General features: G+C 39.5%; 1 long non-coding RNA gene across 1 annotated transcript in view; it reads right to left on the reverse strand.

The window, feature by feature from the left end:
- LOC139594303 (uncharacterized) overlaps positions 1 to 13,896 on the reverse strand; it is an 88,267-nt gene that overhangs the window by 46,672 nt on the left and 27,699 nt on the right. Inside the window, exon 2 of the long non-coding RNA XR_011680591.1 lies at positions 10,252 to 10,359. This is a non-coding gene — a long non-coding RNA (uncharacterized lncRNA). The remainder of the gene's footprint in view (positions 1 to 10,251; positions 10,360 to 13,896) is intronic.

Genomic DNA, 13,896 nt, shown 5'->3' on the forward strand with positions numbered 1-13,896 from the left:
AACTGTAATATACATTTCCACACAGTTAGTTAAACATAGGATGGGATATTGGTTTTGAATGCTCCCAGAAATGGAGGGAAAGGGGAAACAAAAGAATAGAGGAAACAAGGGGACAGGGAACCACAGATAAAAGCAAAGACCTGTAAAAATGCATTCCCTCCACTTAAAAAAGTAACTGCTCCGGTGACAGGCAGGAGACTGACCTTGACCAAGTCCCATGGCAGAGAAAACTTTGCTGTGGAGCACTGGCTCCATCCCCAGCTGTTAAGCTCAGCTATTTAGTGGTAAGAGGCAACCCAGGAAGGAGCAGAGAGGCCAGGTCCCTTCCTGAGCAGCAGCAATGGAAGAGTGATGCCAATTCAGAGGCCAGGTGGGATGCTCAGCTGAACACAAGGCAGGTCCCAGCCACAGCACAATCCCCTTTCTACCAGCCTAGGCAATTCAGAGGATCTTGTTCAGCATGTTGAATAATAAGGATTTGGAGCTGGCTGTTCTTCCTGGAGACTCTGGGAGCTTGACTGAGACCAGCTGAGCACACATAGGGGTGACCTAAGCTCACCACAGCCCTGTACACAGGTACAGTAATTTATTTTTACTGCAAGCCAAATCACTGGCTATGGTGCTACTTGCCTAATACAGCACAGTGTAAAAATTACTACAAGCAAGGTAACAGCAGCAAAAAAAGCCTGTAAATATATGCTTGCAAAAGAAATTAAGTTTTATTACAAACAAAAATAAACTAAAATAATAATTCACGCAATTTATTATCTCATCTTTGCCATACCCCATGCACTTCATTTTAGCTATTCCTGGAGTAAGCTGATCACATACTCTGTGTTTATGAGAAAATTATTTCTAAACTATTTGAATTCCTTATCATGAAATGAGAAAATATTTAACATGCTCATGCTTTCTGCCCTAATAACATAGTTGAAATTTATAGGGTTGTAAGATGATATCTCCTCTTGTGTGGCATTAGCTTTTTGATCTTTGTTCTATTGGTGCCATTTTAGTAGATGATAATCATTTATCAGTTCAAAATACTGGCTCAGTAAAAAACACATGTCAGTGTTCCTACAATGCATTTTACCACTAAAGGGTAAATATATATTTTCTGTCTATTTTCTATTTCACCAGATATTCATATAGGGATTTAATCTTGTAGCTGGTTTTACATCTACCACTACCCATAGCGTTACTTGTTCACAATTCATTACAAAAATGCCTTTTTTGGAAAGAAAACTCAGAACACTGTTACCTAGAGATGGATAAAAATCAACCATCATATTATTCATAATTCAGCTTCAGGTCTCGTATTTAAAAGCCATCATCAGTCAGATTTACTCTAATCTGGGGCTGAGGTCTACTGACCAGCACAGAGGGACAAGTGTCCTCCTTCCTGCTGGGGAAGATGCTCCACTCCTTATGTGATCAGCAGCTTGCACAACAGATAATCCAGGTAACTCCATATAAAGTTTTTCCTTTTATTTCCTTACTACTCTTAGATACTTATGAAACATATTTCATTACAACCCCAAACCAGAAAATTTCTACTTTTTACAGAGCAAATGTATCTTCAGCGGCAGCCAAGCTACTTTCCCTGCACTGTTAATCCAACGGGACGTGACATCACCCATGATCAAGATCAGTCATCTCCACATGAAATTGCTTTCTGCCCCTTCTAAAAAGATGCTTAAAGATGAAAAATTATTTTTGATATTAAAGTTAAAGCACTTCATCTTGAAACTGTCAAAATGAAAACTTCCAATTTCCTGGATTGTTTATTAAAAATCTCAAAATAGTTTTGCTATTTTTCAAAGCCTGATCTGGCAGACAAAGAACTGAGAAGCAAAACTGTTCACTAGATTAAACTATAGTTCTCATACATTCCCACTCCTTTCCCCATCTGATGAAACATATATATATATATATTCTCTTGGATTTTGGGAACAGCCTAGAAAACATGTAGTGAAAACACTATTTCAACTCCAAAACTTTCAGAATTCCTTTTGAGTATTTTCATTACCAATTTTAATGAAGAATTGAGATTGATAATAAACTATTAAAATTAATTAGAGCAATTAGTCAGGACAGGGGAATTCAAAGAAGAGTATTTTTCCAGAGAGCAAAGACCCACTTTCACGCAATGAATTCCCCAACTAAGAGGCTGAACTGACATCCACAGCACCTGGCCTACTGCACAACTGGTCACTCTTCATATTGCAGTCATGAGACTGGTGACCAGGAATGGAGGTATCAGGCTGGTGTAGCCCTGGTATCCTCTCCACTCACAGGCTCCAGCAAAGGAGGCCTCAGAAGGTCGCAGCTCGGTGCTTCACTGCAGCTCTTGGTGTGGCTGCACGGGAGCAGGGTGGGCAGGAGTTGTTCTTTACTGGTGCTCTTTGAGGGAAGTTTTAGACAGTAACATTCACCAACAGAATCATATAAGTAGCCCACTTGTTTTTGCTGAAAGGAAGAGGTGGGATATGAAATGGGCTGTTTGAGAACCAACAGTGTATGAAACATCTGTGGAAATATTTGGAAGCATATTGGTTTTGTTTTACCTCAGATAATGTTTTCATACACTTTTTCAGTGCCTTGCACACTAAAAAATTAAGCACAGATATAAATTTTATTTGTCTGACAGTGAAAGCTTGAAAGCATTTTGGATCATGAGGGCATTTACACCTACTTTGATTTCTTGAAAAATAATTTAACAGTACTAGCTAGAGAGTGTGACAAAATAATATATTGGTTGAAAAAAATTTTTGTTCTTCCTGGATAAGACTACTAATACAAAATTTTCCCAGTGAGAAATTTTAAAAACTGGCATGGGGTTGTTGGTTGGATTTTATTGCTAGTGAAATATATCTTGTTGTGTCATGTCATAAACAGAAAACTGAAGCACTCTTTTTAAATCCTCAGCACTGCTGACACTTCCAACAAGTACTTCTGTATTGGTTTTGGTCTTATCTGTTTCTAACAGACAGCCTCATGCCTTGGAAATCTGACCTGAAAGAAAAATTCAGCCCCAAGTATCTGCTGTCAATTGTGCAGAAAATAGGAGATGACAGCAAAGTCACTCCTGCATGCCAAATTAGATCTCTTTCCAACATCTTCTAATGTCATTATTAGCACTCAAATACACTGTGTCAAAATGTGTCTGTATAGGGAGATGGACCAGGCAACATCAAATTTATCTCTTAGTCAATATGACAAGCTGGTTTTGATTCAGACTTCTGAAAAGCAGAGACTCCTAGGAAAAAAATCTGCTCCATCATGAAGGTTTGTTTACAAATATGGATATTATAATAGATGGAAACAGAAAAAAAATGTATTATGCAGTTTCATTGGATTTCTGGAATCAATAGTGTAATAGGAGTTAAAATCATCAGTGTGAGCCTTAGGGTCTAAGCTCCAAACAGTCAATGGTGCAATGCAAGGAGGTACAAGATCTTCAAGAAGACTGTCTGCTTCAGAGATAGCCTTAACAGAAAATACTCATTCTAAAGCAACCGCATAAATGTGAATTTAAGTGTACCAGATGGTTTTAGAACAATATTCAAAGGATTGAAAAGGAAATCACATCTGCAAAGATTAAACTCCAGTAATTTGTTCACGGTTTTATTTCTGACTAAGTGTACTCAAATAAAAGTGAATACCCAGACACAAAAGGCACTTAACTACTGACAGAAAACAATTCCTGGAAGATCAAAGTCTTTCCCTGTAGCACTGAGAAGAAAAAAGAGTCTATCATGTAAATACAGTGCCACTGCTTAACATATAGCACAAACAGCAAACATTACAGCCCTATACCCTTTACCTGTACAGCAAAGTTCAGAAGGTTAATAGAAGAAACTAATTAAACCACAACGAAAAAGATTTGGAGTATCGTACACATGGGACTATTAAGTAACCTAAAGAGAAGAAAAGACTGCTTAATTCCACTAAATAAATGGATATTGATAAACTTCACTTATTCTAATTAGCAAGATTTCTCCTGTTATTTCATCTTTATATGACTTCTTAACACCCATTTCATTCTACCGTAGACAATTATTATCTCGTAGAGACAATGGAGTTCTGTACCTTCTCATTAAACTTGATGACTCTTAAAAATGTTCAGGAATGTCTAAATAAATACTTCATGTTTGGTTCTTAGTGAGCATGGGAAGGTGTGCTCATGGAATTGAGCATGGTGTGTACTGAAAATGCTTAGGAAAAAACTATAATAATAACCAAAGTAGTACAAACCCTTCCACTCCTTAATAAAATTTAATCCTGTATAACAAGAGCAAGTTTGTGCAAATCTTAGCATTCTAATTTCTTAACTTCTTAAAGCAAATTATGTTAACCATGATCAATGCATATTTTAATGCAAAGTATCTCATTATCTTTCCAGAAGTAAATTTTTACTTTTTCCTATGTTAATTGCAAGTACTTTTGAAGTGAATTTCAGAATACAACTTTACCACAGATTTTAATCATCTCATTACCATAAAATGTATAGACACCATTTCTCATACCACAAAATGATACCCCTCAATAGAGAAGCATGGTATCATTTCATTTTCTGTGTACACACTCTATATATGATACACCAACTTTTGCCAGCTACAGCAAAATGAACTCTTATCCGCTCAGCTCATTGCCAAATTAAGACTGAGCAAAAGACATACACAGATGTTTACTCATAACCTTTCTCCCTTTCTATTTCTTTACCCAACAGCCTGCATGTAAACAACAATTTTTCTTGTGCATTGCTTCCAAGGTTTAAAGTTTTGACTGCTTGTTCATTTCTATGAAAAGAGTAAACCCTCTGTTGGTTTATATGAAGGGATAGAGAGGCATGGTCCATTTCTCCAACTCTCCCACCTCCCATCTAAGACAAAAAAACTTGGTATTTTTTTTAATCTCATCACAGAAGAATAAATCCAACCAAGCCTGCCTCCACACCAGCAGACTAAAACAGAGAAGTCAATATCAAGCATATTGTGGGATAGAGAGCAGAGGCAAAAGGACAAACATTGGCTATGGTTACTGCCACTCAATTAAGCCTTTCCAGGCTGTAAAATCTTCAGGGTAATGAATTAAGTCTGAGTTACAAGAACAAGCTAGCACAGTCTTGCTCTGTATCTTCATCTGCCAACTGATATATCCTACACACGAGTCTGCAGACTAGTGCTCCTCCAACAGATGTACCAAAGAAGATCAAAGTTTTTTGAAAATAAACTGTAACAAGATGTAGGTATAAGCAAGGTCACTGCTGGAAGTCAGAGATGAATGCAACAAACAAGGTATTGTTTTAAAAGCAGCTCTTTACAAAGACTGAGCAGGGGCCAGGCATTATTCACAACCACAAGGGCAGAGCATCATTGCTCAAAAGGAAGAGATGCTGGCAGGCAGCCTTGCATTTAGGAAGGAGAAATGCCAGAAATCACTGAGAGGATGTCACTCATTCTTTCTTGCATCTCCTGGCAGGCAGAACATGAGCACCCTCTGACTTAGTTCAGCAGCTGCCTCCCTGTGGTCACAGCAGAGCAGAGCTGGGGTTTCAATTGCTCCACTTTGGTCTCTTGACAGGGGATGGATAAGATTTTTATACCAGATGGAAAAGTACAGGGAAATTAATGGGGAAATACCTGGAAATTCAGTTCTAGCAGGAATAGCATAACATATCCAACACAAGTCATCACTTGTCAGAGCCTCTACCCCAAATAACCCAATCTCTAAATAGATACAGGAAAAAGCTATGTCAAGTACTTCTCAAATGCACTAAAAAAGAGGCAACCAAATTAATCGACAGTCCTAACTTTCTCTTCTATATTCCCCAAGACAGACAGAATTATAAAGAAAAATAAAAATCCTAGAAGTCTAAACCACATGATTTTAAGCCTATTAAGCATTTCCTGAAAGAGACAGATAGTTGTCAGGGCCATACAGTTAACCTCAGAAATCAGCTGCATATGTTTTTTATTTCTCAAAACGTGTTTCTAAGTTATAAATTAGATGAAACAGCCACATTCTTCCTGTCTCTGCCAAGTAAATGGCAGTAACAGTAGAAACCAGGAATAAAAACGTGAAATTGAAGAATCAGGTAACTAAAATTGATTAAAGATTATAACAGTGTTCATAAAAATGTAATGTTTAACATCAAAATGCAACCTCCAGCCCCTTCCTGCACATGAAGGAACCAACAGCCTGAGATGGTGACATGACAAAGTCAAAGGTGAGAAAAAGGCACATGATGGGTCACTGTTACCACAGATAAAGTAACAGATACACCATTTACCAACACGCCTCCACATAAATGTAAGTTTGGCTTACAAATACCTCCGGTAGCTTTAGTCACCATTACCCTTCCAGTAGCTTTACAATCCCGTGCACAAGATGACAGCCAACCTTGGCATGGTCTGTGGACCAGAAGGAATGAACTGAATAAACTTCAGTCGCTGATACTGGTGCTTTTGCCTGCCCCCAAACTCAGTGACACAGCAAACCAAACACAGGAGGCAGCCACACCACATCATCCCCTTACCTACCACCACCCAAAACCACTTTCTGATTGGATCACCTAACAAAATCCAGGGGGAAGTAAGGAAGAAGAACAGGAATTAGCCAATATCTCTTAAAAAATTATCAAGTCGAGCAAGTAAATAATGAAGTAAAAGTAACCCCTATGGATACTAAGTACATATAATATAGTACTTGATCTTCAAGTCACACAGATCTCTAATTTAATAAACCATTTGTAATGGTACATAAGATGTGTGCAAGCTTCCCTCAGCTGTGCAGCAGAAGAAAGTTTCCAGTTCAAGGAATAATTAGATTTCCCTAAAATGATCTTATCAGTCTCTCCTGCACAGAGGAGCCAGGCCCACTCATGCCATACGACATGAGCAAACAGATTCACAGACTAAAAAAAGACTGATACAACTTTCCCTTAGCATTCCTCACACTACAGACAGGCATGAAAACAGTCACCAAATAAAATTAAACAAATCACTTTTTTTTCCCCTTTTTTGTGTGTGTTTAGATAAAACATCAAAGCAATCAATAACACTTTTCAGACCATTAAGTTTAATTGATGAGAACATCCATTAACAGAGTAATTTCTGAAACTGTAGGTATTAATTATTTTCTTTCAAAACTTATTGCTCATTTTTATGACTTGAAGGCTATTGGGCATCCAGGAAAATGACCATATTAACACTCAATACTTTCTATATACTCCCTGTTTTACAAGAGATCTTTCAAAGAGCCTCAAAGGTACCAGACAGATCTAATAGCAATGCAGCCATCACACACATCCCCTCAGCACTGCCTATCCTGGCTAACAAATGGTTTTGGCCTCTTAATGACTGTAATCAAAGGGCAACTTTAGAGCCTTTACATAAAATTACCTAGAACATCAGAGATCGTATAAAGGTTCTATAAGCATTCAGGATCTATCCAGCCTATTTTTCCATATAAAGTATCTTTCTGCACAAGCTCTTAAGAGAATCAACATATTTGATTTGAAACATTACAGAGGATGCTTTGTTTGCTTTTGGTTAGTTTGGTTTTTAAAATTAAAACTTCAAATTCACTTCAGAAGAGCCAAGATTTTGACTTTTATCTCATAGTAGAAAGACTCATGCAAAACAAAAAAAAAATTATACAAACACAGTTATAAAGAAACCAGGGGTCCATGGGTATCCTCACATTTCAAAATCAGGCAAGTCAGTCAGACCCAGGGTCTGAAAAAAACCCTATATTCAATCTATTTATATCTATTTTTCCACAGAAAAGGCATATTCTAACAGTGAGAGGAGATTATTGACTTACTGTTGATGATTTGCCTAGGAGTTTTACAGATACAGAGAATTCTGTTTCTTATATTAATGTATCAAACTTATAACTAGTAATGTCAATTTTGCTTTAACCATTTGCTCAAACGTGTGGTTTTGGGACCCACATATAGTGTTATAAACAAATCACACCACTGCCTAAGGGAGAAAAGGAAAGAAAATTACTTCAGCAGAAGTGAATGAAAAACACACTTTCTAGCTATAAACTCATATATTTGTGGTCAATATTTAATAGTATTTGTGTAGCAATATTTCTGCAATTAAGTTTATGCACACTGTGCACCATACTCCCAATGAATCAACACAAATATCTCTTTCATTTGCAAGAGTTTGATTTCTGAAAAGAACATAAAATTAGCTGCAATAAAGTTGGCTACAATAAAGTTGGCTGGTGTTCAGGATTTTTTTTTTAAAAAAGTCATTTAAGGAAGAGACTAGTAGGAAGTACACTTCTCTCAAGTTTGCAGGTCCAGTAGCACAAATTTGTGTTTTATTTCTCCATTTGTTAGTTAATTAACATATGCACAGAGGATGAACTAAAGACCTCCATTGATAGATCTATACCCATTTTATGCTCTCTTCCCTTCCCAAACTTTAAGACTCAAAAAGAAATGGCAATAATGGCATTAATTTCCTCCAAAGTCCCCTTGTTCAGGGGCTGAATGACTTCAGGACTGTGTGAACAGTTGTACATTCAGTTTTTCTACCATTCACTTACCTGTGCTAACTTAACATTCTCTTCCAACCCCGATGACTATGGTCCTGAGATCACCCAGTCTGACTGTCAGTCCAGCACCACCACTGTAACCACTAAACTGTACTACTCACTGCCAGACCCAGAACTGTATTACACAGTGCCTTAAACACTTCCAGGGTGGTGACTCCACCACCTCCAGGGCAGCCCAACTACCCTAACAGTGAAAGAACAATTCTCCTGTCTAATCTTAGTGAATCTGAATCTAATCTCCGAATCTCCCATCTCAGCTTAAGGCCATTTCCTCTGGTCCTTTCACTGCAGAAGAGACCAGCCCCCACCTTGCTCCAACCTCCTTCCATGTGGTTGTAGAGTGGTGAGGCCCTGAGCCTCCTTTCCTCAAGAATCAACAAGCTCAGCTCCCTCAGCCACTTCCCATCAGACAAGTGATGGCTCTCAAGCCTTGCTGTGCTTTGCTGGACATGTTCCAGTGTCTCCACATCCTTTTTGAAGTGAAGGGCCCAGAACTGGACACAGAACTCGAGGCACAGCCTCACCAGTGCCAAGTACAGGTGTGATCACTGCCCTGGTCCTGCTGGCTACATTATCCTTGATCCAGGACAGGGTGCCATTGTGGCCAGAGCCACACTAGCTTTTACACAAGAGGTTTTAGAATCAGAGATTAGGTTGGGTTGAAAGGGACCTACAAAGATCATCTAATCAAACTATTTTGCAATAAGCAGGGAGAGCTTCAACTAGATCAACTTGCTTGGAGCCCTGTGCAATCTGATCCTGAATGTTACCAGGGATGGGGGACCTACCATTGCTCTGAACAACTTGTTCCTGTGTTGCACCAAGCCCTGTTGAAGAAAAACTCTTATCTCTAGTTTCAGTCTATCCTCTGCTACTTTAAAATCAATACCCCACATCCTGTTGCTACGCCTTGCTAAGTCTGTGCCCCTCCTTCTTATAAACCCCCAGTGAGTACAGGAATGTTACTAAGAGGTAACCCAGAGCCTTCACTTCCAGGCTGAACAATCCCAACTCTCCCAGCCTGTCTTCATGAGGCAGGTACTCCAGCTCTCTGATCAGCTCATGGCCTCATCTGTACCTGCTTCAAGAGGTCCACGTCTTTTCTGTGCTGAGGACTCCAAAACTGGATGCAGCACTGCAGGTAGAGTCTCCCCAGAGCAGAGGGGCAGAATCCCCTCCCTCAGCCTGCTGGCCACACTGCTTGTGATGCAGCCCAGGAGGCAGCTGGCTTTCTGGGCTACAGGCTCACATTGCAAGGACCTTGTACTTATGATTAGCCACATACTGAATGGTGCTATTCTTTAAACGGGATGTTACCAGCTCACTAAGTATGGATGTGATCTTATTGCAAAGCTCCCATACCTTCTCAGTGATGTCTCACGGGCAGCTCCTCACAGCACTGACTCCTCCTTCTTCACAGCACAGCCAACAAACTCCAGCTCACTTCTCAACCAGCTAACCCACTCTTTTATAGCACTCATCCTCATTGGACACAGCTGGGACCTGTTAAGGGCAGGCCTGTTCCTAATCTTTGGTTATTAGTACAGCTGCAATTCCTCAGGGGTGAGATTACCTTCTGAACTATATTTTCTTACATTCTATCCCCCCACATATGGAGATCAGACACACTGGTGAGTAATTCCCAGGTTACCCTCTAGAACCAAATTAATGGACAGGACTTATACTGACAGCCCACCAGCTTCCTGTGAGGATGGGATGCAGCAGCAGCACAGCTTCTCTCGATACTCACTCCAGGCTGATTTATTTTCTGTGACCCACCTGCTGAAAAACACACAACCACCAATACAAAACACAGTAAAAAGAAAAAAGATACCACCACCATCACACAGCTAATAAGAAACTCCTGTGAAAGATCGTCCCATCACCTTCAGCAGCAGAGCCCAACACAAAGAATTCACTGACCATCCCTGGTCCAGGCTTTCCACTGAGTGCCCCCAGTTATGCTGCTGCTGTCAAGTAGTGCCACTGATTTCCTGGGTTTGATATACTAAGGAGCTTTTTGTCAACAGCTTGAGCATCTTTTGTGAGACATTTTTCTAATTCTTTATGAGATTTTTAATTTCCTGTTTGTATTTGGCTGGCCATGTTTTAAGGACTTTCCTCTACTGTTCATTTGAGCAGGCTTTCCTGTTTCCAGCAGCTGGCCATTTTGTTACAGTGCCCTCCACTGTAACAAAATGGTTACAGGGGTTTCTACCTAGTGAGGTAAGCTCCTGAGGATGATTTAGTATTCTCTTTTTTTTTTACTTTGAGATATATGTGGGGCTTCTGATAACTTTATTAGAATAACTGTATTGTTAATAGCCCTCAGGGTGCTTATAGGCCTTTTAGAATAATTCTTTAAGTGTTTTTTGTCCAATTGTCTGCTTGTTCTGCAGATCCTGTACTTAAAACCAATGCCCACATTCTGCATGTGTTTATTTTGCTCTCTTTGGCTGCAGAGCTCCATGTGATCTTATGGCAGTCACTAGTTACCCAGCAGCTCCAGTGCATCACTTGGGAGCACATCATCCAGAGTAACACCTTTCTGGATGCACCAGGTGTTCTGGGAAGCAGCCACTTTGCACATCTGGATGCATCCTCTCTTTTTCCCATCATGAGAAGGCACCAATCCAGTCTCTACAGGGCACCTGCTGAAATGTCTCACTGTTGCTGCCTGTACTGAATTTGCAGCTTCCCTACTCTCATTTCACATTTCCTGAGCACTATTATAGGTCTGAGCAGGGGGCTGGTAACACAATCTTAGCACTGCATTATCATTAGAGCACAAGATTTCTGCCCACAGTGGTTCCATGGATCTGCTCTTCTCCCATAATATTTTTTATGCTGTTGTGCTTTATAAGATACTTCCTGTACAGCACCACTCCCTTACAACTGAATGTCACTCATCTTTCCTATAAAGCTGATATAGCAGCATTGAGTACCCTCCTTTCACCAGGTCTGTCTTCCAAAGTTATCATTTCACACCAAATTCCCTCATCTTACATTATAGGCCTTAAAGCTGGTGGGACAGAACTCAAGTTTTTCCTTTTCTCCATTTCTCATTACTGCTTCTTACTGCGTCTGTTAAGTGGCATGGCAGATATTCTGAGAGGACTCCCTTTCTTCTTCCACTGCGCTCTTCTTTGTCCCTTGCAGAAATGTACCCTGCAAATCAGCCACGCTCCCATGGCAACCTCTGACATTGCTACCCCTGAAGATGCCCCTGCTACAGGAGCATGCAAGAAGACACTACAGCAGCAGCTGGCAACAGCTGCATCTGAGCAATCAGGCTGCTCTTTCCTAACAGGTGCCTTCCTGCCTGGAACTTGCATCCTCCACTGCAGGGCAGAGGCTGCTGCCATGGTAGAGGCTTCACCTGCAGATGTGCTGGAGTCCCACTGCTTTGTGCACAGCTAACTGGGAGATACACACAGTGCAGCTGTATGAGGCTTTTGCTCTTAGTGTTGAAAACAAGTCATGGAAACAAAGCAGACAAGAAGAACAAAGAAGAAAAAACATTGAATGGGCAAGGTCAGGCTATATGAAACGAGCATTGATCCCACTATTTCAATTTAACTAATATTCATCACCTCATCAGAAAAACCCTGCCTGCATTCTGCACTCCGTCCTCAGCAAAATCCATCTGTCAAATTATGCACTCCTTGCTGAGTCCATGATATTATGGCTGCAAGAAAGCATTTAGCCCATCATGGTTGCTATTGCTAAGTAATAAATAATACTTAAGGGAAAGGAAAAAGAAAGTATGAGACTCTTTCTTAATTCCATTTGACTGAGCTGATGGCCTTCACCTCTTAATATTATGTTATTATTACTACAGTAGGAAGACATTTAGCTTCTAAGTGTGTTTGAGACATCTGTGAATGACTCATTATCACTTTCTTTTCTTAGAAAAGATTGGCTTCTGGCTCAACTCCAAAAAAAACCCCACTGGAACACCTGGACACCAGAACCATACTGTTGTGACTACTGATCCATCTGCAAAACAAGCTGGCTACCTGCCTGATCCCGGATAGCTCAACAGGGAGATACTCTTCATGTTTCCCTATAGCTATGCACCCCTCACCCAGAAACAAGGGGCAATTTGTTAGTTGCTCACTAAACCCCTTGGTTTCCATCAAGGCATTTTGGAAATCAACTACTCTGCAAGACATGTCACAGGTGCAGGCCAGGTGTTGCAGTGGATCAGAAGAGGAACCAGAAACAGAAGTTTTAGCAAGTGAATGGGGACTTTGACAGTAGCAATTTAGTTTCAGTGTGAGACTATTTCATATTGACTTGGTTTATCAGTTTATTTCATTACTTATTGAATTCTGCCTGCAATAAAGGCACCAGAACAACTTTAAAATATTTTTAATTGGTCTGCATCACATAATTGATAACCAGAATTTATCTAGAAAGACAAACTGCCTTTTGGTTGTCTGTCTACTATAACAGCTACAAGCTGAATAATCAAATCCTTTCAAAATAGCCTTCTTCTGTCAGAAGAAATATAGAATGACAACCTTACATGCAACTTCTAATGTTTCTCTCTTTTCCCCCATATAATTAAAGGGCTTGATATTCCAATAGCTGTTTTGCTGTTGTTTGTACTAAAATGGTTTGCAATTATTCTAAATTCTCTTTCCGTATGTAGACAAGTATTTCCATTATATAACACTACCATTAAAAAAAAAAAAAAGTTACTACAATTAGCAATTCACTTTTACTTCTCACAATGGACAAAAATATTTCACACTGGCAATACCTTGTTACCCCTAGCTGAGATGCCAAAGGTATTTTTCCATAAAAAGAAGGAATAGAGCAGAGAAAGAAGGAACAGTTTATTATTGCAAACATTTGCTTTTGGTTTGAGAAGTTAAATGTTCTGCTTGCATTTAAGTCTTGCATTAAGTGTTGAGTTAAACATTTTCAACAACTTCACTATTTCTAACTTCTAAAGCAAAACAGGTCATGACTTGAGAATTTTTTCTCTGGAGTAGCAGCCTCGAGAATTGCATTTAGAAGTCCTGCCTTCTGAATTAATGGGAAAATCCCAGTTCTCAGTCCAATATACCAAAAGTATGGAGAAATATTAAAGAAAAGAAAAATATTATTAATAATTAATAGACTAATCTATTACCTGTGACTATTAGAAGATCAGTATAAGGCAGCTGTATACCTGAATAAAGTTAAATTCTGCATCTTGAAAAGATGTGTTTGAAGTGAAAAGGCAAAGAGGGAAAGGATTGTTATGAACACAAAGTGCTAATCTGCCATCTAAGTCCTACTGAACCTCTCCCCTAGCACTTAATCTAA

Source organism: Agelaius tricolor, unplaced genomic scaffold (genome assembly GCF_023055355.1).
Source record: "Agelaius tricolor isolate 1412-34295 unplaced genomic scaffold, bAgeTri1.0.p SCAF_11, whole genome shotgun sequence".
Taxonomy (NCBI): domain Eukaryota; kingdom Metazoa; phylum Chordata; class Aves; order Passeriformes; family Icteridae; genus Agelaius; species Agelaius tricolor.